Raw genomic sequence first — 20,170 nt, forward strand, 5'->3', positions numbered from 1 at the left:
AACCAGAGGTAGTTCTCTTTTCCTAACTATTTCAATAAAAAGGTTAAGTAAATTCATCTGTATTGTAAGAAGCTAAGTTTGGTGTTACACACCAAAATAATTTAAGGGTGAATGAAAGATGCTAAGTTTGGTGTTCCACCAAAAATCTTAACTAAAACACATTTTAACCCTCTGCATAAATGGTTACTAGCTCCAACCAATCAGGAAACTTACTTAACCATTGTCTGTTTTCTGGTTTTTAGTTCTACTCCCTTTAGCAAAGGCAAAAGGTTTCATATATGGTTGGCTTGTTGCATAAGAAACATTGGTAAGAATATAAGTTTGGTGTTCACACACCAAACTAAGTTCAAAAGCCTACACACAATTTCTGCATACTAATCAATTGCCTAAGGGCTTGAGAAACAATCAACTTCTAAGGATTGTGTAGGAAAACATTCAACCTTGAGAAGTAATCTGCATCATCATCCCAAGGAGGTACAACAGAGAGAAATAATCATGACAGAAGAAAAGCTGAGAGACATTCCCAGGTTGTATAGACACTTAATTCTTTTTGCTGTGTTTTAACTTGGAGATTCCTATATGTCTTGCTGAAGTGTTCAATTAGGTGTAAGTGGAGATGTTTGCTAAGAATGCTAGCCTGCATTTTACTTGTTATCAATCACTTGCTTAAATTTTGTTTTATTCCCCTCTGCATGAATAAAAGAAAAATGTTTGATATAAAAAAAAGTGATTGTCCAATGTTGTAGAAATTAGAATGAAATTCAATGGTGGTACTTGTTTGATTTAATGATTAGCTCAATAACAAAAGCTGCATAATAAAATGTCCTTTGTAGTGTGAATTAAGCCGCTGCTGTAAAGCCTTTTATCAATGAATATCCCTTAAGAATGGATTAAAGTAAGAAAGAAAAAGAAAAAAAAAGTCAAGAATTGGCAAAGAAACAAACAATAAGGCTAGACACCAATAGCTTGGACCTTAGGACATATGCCTGTGGTGCTTTTGTACTAGGATATGCTTAGACAATTAGGTTCTGAGGAGTATTTTAAAACTTTTTCCCTTAGATTAACTAATCTGGGATTGCCAACCGAAAGTCCATTATCAAGAGCAACCTAGTTACAAAGCATTTCTTAATCCAAAGAGATGCTGGGCATCAATGTTCCTAGGAAGAAATTGTGGGCCAAGTGTCTGTGGTGAAGAAGTATTGAGCAAAAATTAAGCCAAAAGGCTGCTGCAATACTTGCCACCAAGCTTCCATTAATAAATAAGCTTTCTAAGCAAAAGAAAGAAAGAAAAAGCTAACAGGGATCAATCAAAAAGCAAGGCACTATAATGGCAACTCTAGTGAACCATCAAAGAGACATTTGATATTAGATAGCTAAGAATAATTGAGCTACATTTGTCCGTATAAAACCCCATGAACCAAGTTCAATTATCTGCTAAATAAGGACATGTATGCTTCTCTGTTTCATTTCATTTCTTCTTATGTTTAGTGCTTGCTTGGGGACAAGCAAGATTTAAGTTTGGTGTTGTGATGACAAGTTATCTTATGCTAGCTTTTCAAGCATTTTTCACTTGTTTCATTAGGTTTTATGCACTTTCTTGCACTATAAGTAAGTGAGTTGGAGTAGATTTACATGGTTATGTTAAATCAATCAACCATCATTTAATTGACACAAAATCATAGGATTCATGATGGAATTAGTTGATTTTATGATTAATGCAGAGATCTTGTAAATTTGGTGATGTTTTGTTTGGTTGGTTTGATTACTTGTAGGTGAAGAAATGATGAAGAAAAGAAAGAGCCATGAAAGCGTAGCACTCAAGGAACCAAGCATAGCGCCCACTAATTGAGCGGATTGTTCATAAATTGAACGCTAGTGACAAGGGTTCAAAGAGTAAAGCGCTCAAGCATAGCGCTCAATGCACCAAACGGAGCACTCAATTAGCAAGGCAAAGCGCTCAATTAGCAAGGAAAGGCACTCAAAGAATGGAGCGCTACGTTAAAACATTTTCACTTTTTCGGGATTGGCACAAAGAAAAGTAAGGCGCAGCACTCAAGAATGGGGCAGCCAAGGTTCGGAAAAGGGAGACCAAGGAAGCAAGAGGCGCTACGTTGCATCACACAACTGAGCGCTGCTACAAGGAAATTGTTAGCCAAAGTGGTAGCCTCAGTGGTAGCCTCAAGGATCGAAGAGGGGGGCAAAGCGCGCACCATACATCAAGGGAGCGCTAAGTTGGAATTCTCTAACTGAGCGCTATGAATGAGGCTTGGTTCGAAGGGAGACACACGAAAGGGAGCGCTACGTTTTGAATCTTCACTGAGCACTCCACTGGAGGTGGCCCTTGACCCATTTTCAATGAAATACCATCTTGAATCCACTTCTTCACCAACTTGAAAAGCCCACTCCAAGTTCTGAAAACCAAAAATAGAAAGTGTATAAATAGGAGTTAATTTGATTTGTAAATGACCTTTTTGCTCATTTTTAGTTTTACTTTTAGCTAAATTTTAGTTTTCACTCTTGTTGTGAATTTAGGGATTTGGGAATTGGATCTACTTTTCTTTCTGCATTTTCTTTCTTCTGCAACTTTTAATTTTCTGTTTTGGATCTTGAATTGAGATTGAAGTGGTCCATTGATTCAAATTCTGAGAATCATTTTCTACTCTTCCTCTCAATTGATCTAAGGATTGGGTTTTAATCTTCTCTGCTATTTTTCAATTTCATTTTCTTCTGTAATTACTTTTCTACTTGATCAAGAGAGCAATTGAGATCTAGATCTACTGTCTAATCTCATTTCTCTTCTTCTGATCTTCTTTAACTTGCAATTCCTTGTTCAATTCTAAATCCCAGCACCCAAATCCTTTTCTCTTCAAGCAATTTACATTTCTCAACAATTTAGATTCAGTAAATTTACATTTCTTGCACTTTAAGTTTCTGTAATTTACTTTTCTTGCAATTTAAGTTTCAGCTCTTTTTCTTTCTTATTCTTTAAGTTACTTACAATTTACCTCTTCTGCACTTTATTCTTCTGCTCAATTTACCTTCTGCACCTTTATTTACTTACAATTTAGCTTTTGTCAATCAAAATCATTCAAATCATCAAATATTCGCTTAACTAAATTTATCACCTAACTAAAATTGCTCAATCCATCAATCCCTGTGTGATCGACCTCACTCTTGTGAGTAATTACTACTTGATGCGATCCGGTACACTTGCCGGTGAGTTTTGTGTGGAAATCTGATTTTCACCCATCAATATTGCATGGTATAGTGAATAAGTTTGGTAAAACATCAAAGAATTTTCAAGAAATCTCTTTTTGGGCATTCCACTGATTAGATTTGAAAATTATTTTTGAACTTGCTTGAAGTATCTTTTTCTGGAACATAGAAAAAAGCTTGAACAAATACCAATGAGATTTGAGCTTTGATTGTGTGGTTGGATATTTTCAATCACAAATTTTGTTCTTGTGAGTATACTCCTTTTATGATTGTAATCTTTGATTTGTTTTAGTCTACATGTCCTATATTTGTTGTTTTTAATGCATTTAGTATGATTGAGGCCATTTTTGAATTTAAACTCACTTAACCCATATGGCCAACCCTTACATCTACCATTGTAAACTACTTCTTTTGAGCCTTTTAATTCCCCTTTGTTCTAATTTTAAGCACATCATTTGCCCAAAGTGAAAAACCAATTATGTCCATGATTGTATCTTTGATTAGCTTGGGTTTGAGTGTATGTGTGTGTTAATCAAGTGTGGGGGAAATTTGTGGAAAATATTGGTAGTTAATTAGCTTTGGGTGTTCATTGAAAATATGGCAAAATGGTAACTACTCATGCATCTATTGGTTAAAACATATGCATCTTTTTTTGTTGATAATAAGAAAAGAAAAGAAAAAAAAGAGAAAAAAAAAGAGAAAAATAGAAAAAGAAAAGAAAGAGAAATGATAATAAGAATGTAAATAAGAGATACATATGTAGTTGAATTGGAAAGAGTATGCATGAGTGAATGTGAGAAAGAGAATAAATGGGTAGTTAGGTTATTTTGTTATGTATATGGGAAGATATAGGATTAGGTGGGATACTTAAGCTAATCAAAGATCCAATCTATTAGCCCACTAAACCATATTAATCCTACCCTTACCTAAGCCCCATTACAACCAACAAAAGTCCTCATGATATTTGCATTCATTCATCAAGTATTAGTTGATTGTTAGATGACTTGCAAATCTTTAAGAAACATGATTAAAGGAGAATTGAGTGATTAAACCCTACACACTGAGCAATTAGAGTGTAAACACATCCGGTGAGGGTTTCAATTGCTCAATTCTATGTTTCCATTGCTTATTTTGTATCTTTTTGCAAGTTGTTGAACTTAATTTTGAAAATTTCAAATCAATCTTTGGACATTGATCATATTGCTATATTTTTCTTGTCTTGGCCCTAGGTTCCTACTTTGGATTGATTGAGATTATTTTTATTTGTTTTTGTCAAACTCAATAGGAATCATAGTGTAGATATATATAGATAGCATTTAGTATAGTTTAAATGCATGTAAGTAGTTGCATTAATAATTATCCCTTCATTCATCTCCTTTGGTTGGTTTAGCATGAGGACATGCTTGGTTTAAGTGTGGGAGAATTGATGAATCCATATTTTATGATATATTTTGGTCTGATTTGAGTGGATTTAATTACATAAACCCACATTTATTCACCTAAATAGCATGCTTTTGAGATTTCTTCCTAAATTGTGCTTGAAAGTGAAAACATGCTCTTTTGTCCTTAATTTAGTCAATTTTATTCACGTTAATCCTATTTGGTGCCTTGATGTATTGGTTAAGTGATTTTCAGGTTTCCAAGGCAAGTATGGGTTGAAGAAGTGAGGCAAAGAGCATGCAAAAGGGAAGAATTCAAGAAATGAAGGATTTGGAAAGCTCCCAACCCTGACCTCTATGTACTAAATTGGTCATAACTTGAGCTACAAAGATCCAAATGAAGCGGTTCCAGCGGCATTGGAAAGCTAACGTCCGGGGCTTCAAAATGATATGTAATTTGCTATGGTGGACATAAGTCTACGTGTGCGTACGCACAGGTACTTTTGCATACGCACAAGTCAGGATTCAGCACGTGTGCGGACGCATACATCTGTGCGTCCGCACAGGTCCCTGCACGTGACCTCATTAATTGCAACTCGTTGGCAGCGATTTTTGGGCCCCCAAAACCCAATCCAACTCATTTTTGAAGCTATTTAAGGCCAAATTGAAGAAGGATGAAGGGGGCAATTAAGTTTAATTTTTATTATGTTTTCTCTTAGTTTCTAGAGAGAGAAGCTCCCCCCTCTCTCTAGAATTAGGGTTTTATTAGTTAATTTTCTTTTAATTTCATATTTTAATTCTTATTCTAGTGTAGTTTCATTTATGTTTCCATGTTCTTCTATCTTGTTCTTCTTCATTTCTCTTGTTATTTCCTTTATTTTGTCATTTTTATGCTTATGGATACTCTTTGTTACTTTAGTTTTAATTAATACAAATTTATGTTTCCATGTCATTTATTGCTTTCTTTAATTGTTATTGTCATTTTCTTGCTTTTGGTATTTTGGATTTTATTTTATTGTAATTTAATATTATTTTATTTTCATGCACACCAAGTGTTTGATAAAATGCTTGGCTTAGTTTTCACTTAGTTTTTCTCCACTCTTGGCTTGAAATTAATGACTTTGGTGATCCTTGAGTCATTGATGTCCATTCTTGTTTGATATATTAGAGTAGTTAGTTGATTTGGTCTCCCTTGACTCTATGTGACCCCTTAGTGTTGACATAGGACTTAGGGATTGAAATTAACTATGTCTATTTGACTTATCTTCGATGTAAGGTTGACTAAGTAGGATTAACTCTTCATAATCATCATATGTTTGTGGTCAATAACTAGGATAGGTAACCTTAGCCTTCAATTACTTGCCAAGAGGTTTCTTGCATTTTAAGTTTTCTTTACTTGCATTTAATTGCTTTGACTTTTATTGCGTTGACTTTTATTTGCTTTGATATTTAATTTCTTGCATGTTTAATTTTCACACTCTTAGTTGAGAAATTGGATGTTTGGGTGAAATTGAGTTGTGGATGTCTATTCCGCACTGTGTGAGAATGGTTAATTGATTTGGTTTACATTGACGCTAGTCTTTCACTAAGTAATTAGTGAGTTGACTAGGACTTATGGATTGAGATCAATTACACCTTTTGACTAATTCTCAAGGAGGATTGACTAGTTTGTATTGCTTCCACGCAATTGCCATGTTTGTGGTCCACAACTAGGATAGGAAGCCTAGATTACCTAATTCTTGCCAAGAGTTGCCATTTGCATTCCTTGCATGTTCATTTACTTTCTTGCTATTTGCATTTCTTGCTCTCTTGCTTTCATTCCCAATTTCCCAATGTCTCAAAGCCAATAATTGTACATTTCATTACAACTCCTAGGAAAGATGACCCGGGAGCTAAATACTCTCGGTTTATATTTGTTTTGATTTGAATTTAACATTTGATTTGGGAATTAATTGTTGGTCTAGACTATACGTTCAACGACGGAATTGTATTTTGTGAAAATCTAGATCAACGATAAATTCTCATCATCACCTATACATCATTTACACTCAATTATCAATTTTAATTTCTAAAATCACATCATTTTCATTCAAACCTCACAACTAACAATTTTAATCAATTACCTAACTTTACCTCCTTCTTAATCTCACTTCACCCAAACAAACATCAATCAATCATCACAATCTAATCCCATAATTCATTTATAATAACTCCAATCTCAATAATATGCCACAACTCACCAAACGGTCAATTATTCACCAAACATTTTTTTTCATTCCAAAAATCATATCCTTTGACATTTAAACTCAAAATCAATAATTTTATCATCCAAATCCAATTTCATATATCGTTCACAATAATTCCAGGCTCAACAATTATACCACAACACAATCAATGCATGCTAGTAACTCATATAAATCAATCAATTTTGTCAAACATACCAAGACTTACCCAATCACGGCCATCCGAGGCAAAACTTTATTTACTATGGGTGTAACTCACCCAATCACGGCCTCCAGCCTAATTTTCATTCAATAATCAACAATAACAAATCAAAATCGTGCATTCAAACTAAACCATCAACCACATCAATTCAACATCATCTTAAGGTCAACTAGCCTAGGGTTTCACATAGCATTACATAGTGATTACTTGAAACCGAAACTCGTACATTCGTTGATGGCAATTCCAACCTCTTGAATTTTTTCCTCCGACCAAATCCAAGCCTTCACCAATCCTCACCAATCAAGATAAAAAATTTATCCGCACAAATTCAAGCTTCAAATTCTAAGCTCTATTAAACATCAACCAAGCCCAACACTCTATTCAATCTAACTACATCAAATTTTTAATTGTTTACACTAGGATTTTCGAACAAAATTGAAAAAAAAGAAGGGAATGAGTTTTCTTACCTTGCTTTACATGTTCATGGGTTAAAACCCCGCTAGAAGTTGAGATGGGTCTTCCCCTAAAGTATCAAAATAACAAACTTCAACACCCATAATCCAAAAATCCAAAATTAACATTTAGAAAAATGGAGAAGGGTTCTCGTGATTACTCACCATAAAAAAAAGTATAGAAACGTAGAGGGAGTTGAGAGTGACGCGTAGCAGCGAACGAGTCGTCGATTGGAGCTCCAATTTGAGAAAAAAGTGGATTTGTGTGATGAAGTGAATAGTGAAAAAATGGGGTTTCTCCCCTTCTCTTCATTCTGGAGCCTCACTCTCCAAAATAGGCAAATTATGTGATTTTTAGGGAATGGTTCACGTGTCTAGGGCTTTAAATGAGGGGCATTTTTGCCCTTTGCCCATTGGCCCCATCTAGGACCAAAATTTTAAAGAAAAGTATTATGGTTTGTATTCTAAATATTTTTCTGGTTATTTCTATATTTTTATTTTTTTCATACGTAGTACCGGATAAATTTAAACCTGTACAGTTAACTATAACGTCGGTACGGATTTTTCCACAAACAATTATATTTTTGCGCTCAAAATAATTTTTTTGTTTCAATTTTTATCTGCAAATTTTCAGATTATAAATTTTAAATTTTTAACCCAAACTGGGTGACTTAAACTTTTTTATCTCACCTTTAATTAATTAATTAACTAGTTTATATTTTTTCGAATCTTACATCGGCAGATAGGTCTATCATATCCCACAGATTTATCATTGAGAAACTATCTAATTTCTCTTTACTCATTCTTACATTATTGACGTCTTCTAGTTCTAGTATTTATATAAGCTTCACTTTCTTGGATATAGAGTTAGTTTAGATTAGATTAAAGGTAGAATTCATAAAGATTTCATTTTTAAATTTCATATTTAGAATTTCAGTCTAATATTTTTTATCATTTTATATTATGTAAATTTAGATAATTTAAAAAGCTAAAACAAAAAAATTTTCATAGCGCATAAAAAACTGATTTAAATTTGTTTCTAAAAAATATATTTTTGAATGTTACATATTTAAAATTTTAATTCATTAAATATTATAAGAAGAATTCAAATAATAAATTAGAACTTTCAATAATTATTTAAAATTAAATTTTGTTATAATTTGAAACTCAAAATAACAACATAATGGACATACACTACAACATTTATTGATCTCTAGATGAGGAAGTATATATAGGTATTCCATATTACTTGTAATTTATTTTTTTGGTTAGAAAATTATTTACTTTCTTACATGTTTTTAAATTTTATTACAAAATTTTAATGTTTATTAGAAATAACCACCATCATAAAGGCCGAAACCAAGGGTGAGGCTGAGGCTGATTCTTTAGTTGAGGTGATTGATTACCACACACGTCAATGGCACACTGCTATACTATGTTCATGATATACGAGAAGGGATGGAGCTAAGACTAGGGCTAAGGTGATTGACAACCACCTACATTTACTGTTAATAATTGATCACGTCGGTAAACAAGTCTAAATATCCCATTGATTCATTATTGAGAAAGTATATGATTTCTCTTCGCTTATTCTTCTTCTTCTTATCTTCTTACTTAGTTTCCTATTCATATATACAATATATATGATTTCTCTTCACTTCCTTCAACAAATATTCATCCTATATTCTCGCTAATCCATGAATAGGCAACTGTCATAAGGGAATGCTAAATCTAATTCCTCTTCCTCATGCTTCCCAACTTATAACTCTCCAACAAATCAGAATCAAAATCATAAGCCAAACTATCACCAGTTATTTTTTCTCAACAATTCTATATCAATACTTCATATCCTCACCCGGAACAAGTGAAATCACTTCACTGCATCTACCCAAGGAGCTCAAATTATCTCATTCAATAATCATCATCATTATTCAATTACATCATCAACTCATCTCATCAAGAACAGCCCTCAATGTCAACCAACACTAGCATGAGGGACCTCTCAGTTGTACAAACACAAGCAATACAGGTAAGTAATACACAATAAGGTACAAGTAGAACAAGTAGCACATAATCAGGTAACATAGCATATATGACACAGCAACCCAAAACAAATAGGCAAACCCAAACAATTCAAACATATGCAAATGATGTATGCCTGCCCTATGGCTGATGATATCATCTGTCGATTATATAGCTAACCCGACACGTCCTGGTAGCTAACCATGGACAGAAACACCCATCGCGAAGCAAGTAGGTTTGAGCTACAACCCCTTGCTACTACCCGCTCAACCCAGAGTTAGTGGAATAACCACTACTGTGGCTACTACCTAAGCGGGTGTTTAAAAGCTCAACCTGGAGTGAGTGGAATCACCACTACTGCCGCTACTACCCAGGCGTCACAATCTCTGATCTGGAGCAAGTGGGACGAACCACAACCCTTGCTACTACCCAGGATCTCAAACATACACTGACCTGGAGCAAGTGGGACAAACCACAACCCTTGCTACTGCCCAGGATCTCAAAACATACATTCATTCGGTTTAGAATCAATCATCATTGTTATCAAATCTCAAACATTAACCTGGAGCAAGCGGGATGAACCACCACCCTTGCTACTACCCAGGAATCACAGATACACATTTATTCATAATCACCCATCATTATTATCAATACTCAGACAATGACCCGGAGCAAGCGGGACGAACCACGAACCCTGCTACTACCCAGGTATCACAAATACATTCATTCAAAACTCCATAATTAAACTCACTTATCATAATCCTCCTTCCGCATCTCATACCCGGAGCAAGTGGACAACGCCACTGCCTACTACCCGGGGTCACACGTCACATCCAATATTTTCCATCATTATTCATTTACCACATTCATTCATTAATCATATATGCATCATCGGCATACTCGCCACATGTTCAAGCCTCCTCAATCAATCATAATCATTTAATCATTAATCATATACATATACATACTCAGCCATATTTCAATGCTTGTCACAGCCATCCGGCTAATAACATACACAGCACTCTCACCATCATCCTCAGCAACTCATACAATCATCATTACTCATCATTCATCGTTGATTCTTACTTTACTTCATTCGCAAGTTACCACATGTCCTAACTTCTTTTCATTACTAGGCATGCTATAAAGATTTAAGACTTAAAGGATGAAAATAGAGGCTTAGATGTCTGAAATTTGGCTTTAAAAACTCAAAAATCAACTTTTGCTGAAAACAGGGTCACGCGTGCGCGTCGTCCAGACGCACGCGTGAAAGTCAGAAAAACAGAGCGACACGTGCGCGTCGCCCATGCACACGCGTGGATGGCAGAAAAGTAAGGTGATGCGTGCGCGTCATCCACGCGTACGCGTGGGTGCGTTTTGTGCTCCTCGTACAAAACCAGCACAATTCTAGCGCAATTCTCTGGATTTTCTACTGGGCATTTGCATCAGTGCAGTGACGCGTACGCGTCGGACAGGCGCACGCGTGGATGAGTAAAATCGAGACTGACGCGTGCGCGTCAGCCACGCGTGCGCGTGGAAGCACGATATTCCAAAATTTTTACTAAGTTAAAAAGCTGCAGAATTACATTTTCAAACCCCAAACTTCCAACACACATAACTTCTTCTACAAAATTCCTTTTTCAACAATTTCTAAACCGTTGGAAAGATCGTTGAATAAACTTCCTTAAAAATTCAATTTTGAAGGATTCCAAACTCCATGGACCGAGTTACGGACCGCCAAAATTGGTAAAAAAAATCAGTTTTTACCCAAAAATAGAAATCATCAATTTTTTTTTCCAATATTCACAAGCCAAATTCATTTTTACTCATCCAAATTACCACAACCCAACCACATTCACATAATTACACTCAACCAAAACAAAACCTAACTCATCTACCCAATTTCCCCCAAAACAATCAAATCCCACACCTCAATTCCTCAAACTTCATTATTCAATAATCAAACCAACTATTCACACATTCAATATCTAAAATCCATCCAATCTCTTATTTCATCACACAATACACACCAACTTACCTTCCTTACCTCTATTCGGCCTCCGGCCCAAGATTTACAGCCTCCATCCCAAATTCACAATTTAAATGCATATTCCACAAACCAATATTCATTATCCAATTCATCAAATCCTCAACACACCAAACATACAAATTCACACAATTCTCAACACAATCATTAATTTACATTACATATCAACTATGCATATTAGTACCAACTATTTACACAATCCAAACTTAATCCTAGGGGCATCTAGCCTAGGAATTTTCATCACACCACACGGTACTTAAATGAAACTTAAACCGTACCTCTTGTAGCCAAATTAATTGAGCTTCTTCTTGGAAGTCTCCACCAACCCTTAGCTCCAAGCCTCACCAAAGCTCCACAAGCAACACCAACCTCCCAATTGTGCAACAAAATCACCAAATACACAAACATAACCAATTTCACATATATACATCAACCTAGGATTCATAAAAATGATAAATCACAAGGGTTGGAGAGTTTCTTACCTTAACTCACTGAAGTTTGTGATGAATAACACCCATGACTCATACTAGAGCACTCCTAAACAACCAAAATCACAAGATTACTCAACACCCATAACCAAACTCGAATTTGAAAGGGAAAACGAAAATTGGGCAGAGAACAGTGAATTACTCACCACAAAACTTAGATAGAATTGTAGAGGACAAGAAGAACGATGCGTTGCCACAAACGGCTCGTCAATCGGAGTTTCAGATCAAAAGTTATGGTGATTTGAAGATTAAAATTGAAGTTGGAACCCTCACCTCTCACCTCTCTCCCATTTCAGTGCCCCAAGTCCCTTTCGTTAGGGTTAATGAGCTGAAATGCTCATAACTAATGTTTATATATGTTGGGCTTTGGGCCCACTTGGACCCGGTTCACTTGGATTAGTCCGTTGGCTCAATTTTGGGCCAAAACCTCTAATATTAGATTTTTAAATCGTATTTTAAATATTTCTATATTCCCAAATTATAAATTCTTATTTCTTAAAATTATTCACTTCTAATTAATTTTCTCAGCCACAGTACCGGACAGATCGCAGCCGGTACTGCCGGCCAAATTTCCACTGCGCGTTTTTACGCAGAAAACTATGTTTTCCGACTCGAAAAAATTCACTGAGTCCAAATATCATATTTAAATTGTCAAATTCCGATTGCTAAATTTTCTAACCATATTCGCTCCTATTGAATTTATTATTTAATTAATTATGGTTTGACCGGATTTTACATTAATGACATACGACTCTACTATATTCATGATATACGGGTGGGGATGAGAATGAGACTGGGGTTGCGGCTGCGGCTGAGGTGGTTGATAACTGCCTATATTGGCGGTTGATAACTGCTCATTTTGGCAAACAAGTCCATCATGTCCCAAGAATACATCATTGAAAAAAGTATATGATTCTTCTTCACTTAGTCTTGCATTATTGACATCTTCTTTACTCATTTTTTTTCTTAGTTTCTTCCTTGGTTTCCAATTCTTTGATACAACATTTATATAATCCTTACTTTCTAAGATACGTTGTCAGTTCGGATTAGATTAAGAGTAAAATTCTGAAAGATTTTATTTTCAAATTTTATATTTAGAATTTCATTCTAGGATTTTTTATCTTTTCATATCATGTAAATTTAGATGGTTTTAACAATTATAAGAAAAGATTTTTATAGGGCATAAAAAATTGATTTAAATTTGTTTCTTAAAAAATTTATTTTTAAATGTTATATATTTAAATTTTAATTTATTAAATATTATAAGAATAATTAAAATAATAAACTAGAACTTTCAATAATTATTCAAAATTAAATTTTTATAATCTAAAACTCAAAATAACGACATAGTGGATATACACTACACTGATTTTTCTCAAGATCAGTAAGTATATATAAGTATGTCATATTGATTTAATTTATTTTTTTGATAAGAAAAATGTTTGCTTTCTTACATGTTTTTAAACTTTGTTAGAAATTGTTAATATATATTAGAAATAACTACTGTTGTAGAGGCTGAGAACAAGGTTGAGGCTAAAGATGAGACTATAGTTAAGGTGATTGATCACTACCCATGTCAATTGTAAACTACTCTACCATATTCATGATATACAGGTGATTGATCACCACCCATGTCAATTGCAAACTACTCTACCATATTCATAATATACAGGTGGAACTGTGGCTGGGCTGGGGCTGAGGTGGTTGATAACCACCTACATTGACGGTTGATAAACTGCTTACGTCGGCAGACAGGTTCATTATATCCCACGGATTCATCATTGAGAAAGTATCTGATTTCTCTTTACTCATTTTTGTATTATTGATGCTTTTTTCACACATTTTTCTTCTTCTTCTTGCTTGGATTTCTAATCTTAGATACAGTACTTATATAAACTTCACTTTTTAAGATACGGGATTAGTTTAGATTAGATTAAGAGTAAAATTCAGAATGATTTCATTTCCAAATTTCATATTTATTAGAATTTTATTCTAAAATTTTTTTATTTTTTTGTATTATGTAAATTTAGATTGTTTTAACAACTAAAATAAAGATTTTTATACGGCATAAAAAGTTAATTTAATTTTTTTTTTAAATATATTTTTGAATATTGTATATTTAAATTTTAATTCATTAAATATTATAAGAATAATTAAAATGATGAATTAGGACTTTTAATAATTAGTCAAAATTAAATTGTTATAATTTGAAACTCAAAATAACGACATACTGAACGTACACTATATTTATTGACCTCTAGATGAATAAGTATATATAGGTATGTCATATTGCTTTAATTTATTTTTTTGGTAAGAAAATTTTTTACTTTCTTACATGTATTTAAAACTTATTAGAAATTTTTAATGTATATTAAAAATGACCAACATTAAAAAGGTTAAAAACGACTGAGGTCGAGACTAAGACAGAAGTTAAGGCTGATACTTTAGCTGAAGTGCTTGATTATCATCTACGTCAATGGCACGCTACTATACCATGTTCATGATATACGGGTGGAAATGAGACTAAGGCTGGAGATAAAGTAGTTGATAACTACTTTTATTGGCAGTTGATAATTACTCATGTCGGCAGATAAGTCCATCATAACCTACGGATTTATCATTGAAAATGTATTTAATTCGTCTTCTCTCATTCTTGAATTATTAACCTCTTTTTCACTCATTCTTCTTCTTATCTTCTTGCTTAATTTCCTATTCTTAGATACAACATTCATACAAATTTTACTTTTTAGGATGCAGTATCAATTTAGATTTGATTAAAGGTAAAATGTAAAAAGATTTCATTTTCAAATTTCATATTTAGAATTTTATTCTAGGTTATTTAAATTTTTTTATTATGGAAACTCAGATAGTTTTAACAACTAAAACAAAAAAATTTATAAAGGCATAAAAAATTAATTTAAAATTATATTTTAATAAAAAAATTATTTTAAATGTTATATATTTAAATTTTAAATCATTAAATATTATAAGAATAATTAAAATGATAAATTAAGACTTTCGATAATTATTCAAAATTAAATTTTGTTATAATTTAAAACTCAAAATAAAGACATAATGGACATACACAACACTTAGTAATCTCTATATGAGTAAGTATATATAAGTATGTCATATGCTTTAATTTATTTTCTTGGTAAAAAAAATGTTTATATTTTTACATATTTTTTAAATTTATTAGAAATTTTTTATTTATATTAGAAACAATCATCATTATAAAGGCTGAGAATAAGACTAGGATCGAAGCTAAGGCCAAAGCTGAAACTGAAACTGAGACTATAGTTAAGGTGGTTGATTACCACCTATGTCAATAGCACACTACTCTACAATGCTCAAGATATACGGACACGGATGGGATTGGGGTTGGGACTGGGGTTGGGGCTGGGACTGGAGTGGTTGATAATCACTTACATTGGCAGTTGATAACTGTTCACGTCGACCAACATGTCCAATATATTCCACAATTTTATCATTGAAAAAGTTTCCATTTCTTCTTGACTCATTCTTGCATTATTGATGTCTTCTTCACTCACTTTTCTTTTTTTTTTTAGTTTCTTCTTTGATTTTCTATTCTTAGATACGGCATTTATATAAGCTTCACTTTTTAAGATATGGTGTCAGTTTGGATTAGATTAAGAGTAAAATCAACAAAGATTTTATTTTTCAATTTTATATTTTCAATTTTATTCTAAGATTTTTATCTTTTTGTATAATGTAAATTTAGATGGATTTAACAACTGAAACAAAAGATTTTTATAGGGTATAAAAAATTAATTTAAATTTATTTCTTAAAAAGTATATTTTTGAATATTATATATTTAAATTTTAATTCATTAAATATTATAAGAATAATTAAAATAAAAAGTTAGGACTTTCAATAATTATTCAAAATTAAATTTTGTTATAATTTAAAACTCAAAATAATGACATAGTAAACATACACTACACTTATTGATCTCTAGATGAGTAAGTATATATAAGTATGTTATATTGCTTTAATTTATTTTCTTAGTAAGAAAATTTCTTGCCTTCTTACATATATATAAAATTTATTAAAAATTTTTAATGTATATTAGAAATAATCAACATTAGAAAGGCTAAAAACGAGACTGAGGCCGAAACCGAGATTAAGACTGAGGTTGAGGTTGATACTTTATCTGAAGTGGTTGATTACCATCCACGTCAATGGAACACTGCTATACCATGTTCATGATATACAGGTGGGGATGGGGATGGGGCTGGAGCTGGAGCTAAGGTGATTGATAACCACCTACATTGACGGTTGATAATTGCTAATATCGGCAGACAAGTCCATCATATTCCACGGATTCTTTGTTGAGAATGTATCTGATTCCTCTTCACTCATTCTTGTATTATTGATGTCTTCTTCACTCATTCTTCTTTTTTTTCTTTTTATCTTCTTTCTTAGTTTTCTATTCTTAAATACAATTTTTATATAAATTTCACTTTCTGAAAAGCGGTGTCAATTTAGACTAAATTAAGGGTAAAATTAAGAAAAAATTCATTTTCAAATTTTCATTTTAGAATTTCATTCTAAGATTTTTTTATCTTTTCGTATTATATAAATTTAGATGGTTTTAATAACTAAAATAAAGAATTTTTATAGGGCATAGAAATTGATTAAATTTGTTCCTTAAAAAATATATGTTTGAATGTTATATATTTAAATTTTAATTTATTAAATATTATAACAATAATTAAAATGATAAATTAAGACTTTTAAAAATTATTTAAAATTAAATTTTGTTATAATTTAAAACTCAAAATTAAGACATAGTGGACATACACTATACTTATTAATCTCTATATGAGTAAGTATATGTAAGTATGTCATATTTTTTTAATTTATTTTTTTGTTAAGAAAAATGCTTACATTCTTACATATTTTTAAAATTTATTTGAAATTTTTTAGGTATACTAAAAATAACCACCATTATAAAGGATGAAAACGAGGCTGAGGCCGAAGACAAGACTAAGACCAAAGTCAAGACTAAGGTTGAGATTGGGACTGAGACTATAGTTGAGGTGGTTGATTACCACCCACGTCAATAGCACACTACTCTACCATGTTCAAGATATATAGATGACGATGGAAATGGGGCTGGGGTTGAGGTGATTAATAACCACCTACATTAGTAGTTGATAATTGTTCACATTGGCAAACAGGTCCATCATATTTCACAAATTTATTATTGAAAAAGTATCTGATTTCTCATTACTCATTTTTGCATTATTGATATCTTCTTCACTCATTCTTTTTCTTCGTATTAGCTTTTTTTTTAGATTTCTATTCTTAGATACAATATTTATATAAGCTTCACTTTCTAGGATATAGAGTCAGTTTATATTAGATTAAGGATAAAATTCAGAAAGATTTTATTTTAAAATTTCATATTTGAAATTTTATTTTAGGATTTTTTTTTATCTTTTTGTATTTTGTAAATTTAGATAGTTTTAATAACTAAAACAAAAGATTTACATAAGGCATAAAAAATTGATATAAATTTATTTTTTAAAAAATATATTTTTAAATGTTAAACCAAAACTCAAATACCTCAAAATTCAAATATAGTGTAAATTACTAAAATTGACAGTGAAAGATTATGAACCTAACAATTTTGACCATCAAAGAATTATAACTAACTTGTAACCATAAAAGATGGAGTTTTGTAGACAAAATTTTTCAAACCTCAAAAATCTATCAAAAATCTGTAAATTACCCATCTACTCTAACTTAATCACTCTTAAATCCTAATCTCACCTCATCTCCATTCTCCAATCATGTTATCTCCCAATCCCTCTTTTATTCCCTCTTCACCATCCCAATCTCCCAATCCTCTTCTGCACTGCTTCACGATCTATGCTAAGTGCTGTGACTCGAGCTTTACCACCAAGCTCATCACTGCTATTTCTGTATCTTTGAGCGTAATGTAAAAAAACCCATATTCATTCGCTATCTCCTTCACCGATCCAATGCGCTCCACTTTGACCAAAATATTCAGGATGTAAAATCTGGTCAAATCGTAATTAATTAAATAATAAATTAAATAGGAACGAATATGGTTAGAAAATGTAACAATCAGAATTTGATCATCTAAATATGATATTTGGACTCAGTGAATTTTTCTGAGTCGAAAAATATAGTTTTCTGAATAAAAATGCGCACTGGAAATTTGATCGGCGGTACCGGCTGTGATCTGTCCACTACTGTGGCTAAGAAAAGTAATTAGAAGTGAATAATTTTAAGAAATAAGAATTTATAATTTGGGAAGATAGAAATATTTAAAATACGATTTAAAACTCTAATCTTAGAGGTTTTGGCCCAAAATTAGGCCAACGGACCAAACCAAGTGAATCGGGCCCAAGTGAGCTCAAGACCCAACATATATAAATATTAGTTATGAGTATTTCAACTCATTTATCCTAAAAATGAGACGGAGGGGCAGATAGAGAGAAGAGAGGAAGGAAACCTAGCCTTCCAAACTTCAAATCACCATAACTTTTCTCCGGAACTCCGATTGACGAGCCGTTTACGACCACGTATCGCTCTTCTTATTCTCTTCGATTCTATCTAGTTATTATGGTGAATATTTCATTCATATCTTCACAGTTTTCAAAATTTTCCACTGTTACGTATTTTTTAGTAGTTAGTGTTAAAATCTTGTGATTTTGGTTATTTAAGGATACTCTAACATGGATTCTAAGTGGGTTCTATCCCTATTTCATATGGGCTAAGGTGAGAAGTGTTCAAACCCTTGTGTTTTATTATTTTCATGAACCCTAGGTTGATTGTAAGTGTGAAATTGGTTATGTTAGAGTATTGGTTGATTTTGGTGCACATTTGGGAGGTTGGTGTTGCCTGTGAAGCTTTGGTGAGGCTTTGAGCTAAGGGTTGGTGGAGACTTCCAAGAAAAAGCTCAACTATTTTGGCTACAAGAGGTACGATTTAAGTTTCATTTAAGTACCGTGTAGTGTGATGAGAATTCCTAGGCTAGATGCCCCTATGATTAAGTTTGAATTGTGTAAATAGTTGGTACTAAAATATATAGTTGATATGCAATGTAAATTAATGATTGGGTTGAGAATTGTGTGATTGTATGTTTGGTGTGTTGAGAAATTGATAAATTAGATCATGAATATTAGTTTGTGGAATATGCATTTAAATTGTGAATTTGGGCCAGAGGCCGTGAAACTTGGGCCGAAGGCCAGAAAGAGGTAAGGAAGGTAAGTGATGTGTGTATTGTGTGATGTCATATGAGATTGAAGGGAATTGTGATTGTTGTTATTTAGTTACAAGGGATTATATGGATTATGTGGTTATGGGTTTTGAGGGAGGAATTGATATCTTTGTTGATAATGTACGTGAGTTGTATATGATAACATAGATTTATATGTATTGGGGGTTGATGGAATTGGTATTGTTGGAACTTAAGATGTGGAATGAAACATATGATATGGTATTTTGTTTGAAATTGAGTTATTTGATTGAGATTGGTCAAAATGGTAGATTGGTGGGTTGTGAATTTAATGAGAATGTTGAAAATATGAGTTGAGGAGGCTTGAGGTTGATTTTGTAAGTTTTGGTTGGTTTTGAAAAGGTTTGAAATTGGTTTGTGTTGATAATTTGGTTTTGTTAGTTTTTATGAAAGTTGTGATTTTGGCCTACTTTGTTGGAGCATAACTCGGTCCCCGAATCCTCGATTTGTATCAAACTTGTTTAGAAATAAAATTGGATCTGAGATATTTTTGCTGTTCGAAGAACAGGTGGAAAATGATTTGAAACGAAAAAGTTATGCACATCGAAAGTTTGGGGTTTGAAAATGTGATCCTACAGCTTTTTAAACTTAGTAAAATTTTTGGTAAAACGTACTCCAACGCACACGCATGGTCGACGCACACGCGTCACTCACGATTTTTACTCTCTCACACGTGTGCCTGGCCGACGCGTACGCATCGCTGTATTCATGCAGGTGCGTGGTACAAATTTCAGAGAGTTGTGATAGTAGCGTGCTAGTTTTGTGCGAGGAGCACAAAACGCATCTACGCATACGCGTGGCTGACGTGCACGCGTCACCCTACCTC

This window comes from Arachis hypogaea, chromosome 20, assembly GCF_003086295.3.
Source record: "Arachis hypogaea cultivar Tifrunner chromosome 20, arahy.Tifrunner.gnm2.J5K5, whole genome shotgun sequence".
Classification (NCBI taxonomy): Eukaryota; Viridiplantae; Streptophyta; class Magnoliopsida; order Fabales; family Fabaceae; genus Arachis; species Arachis hypogaea.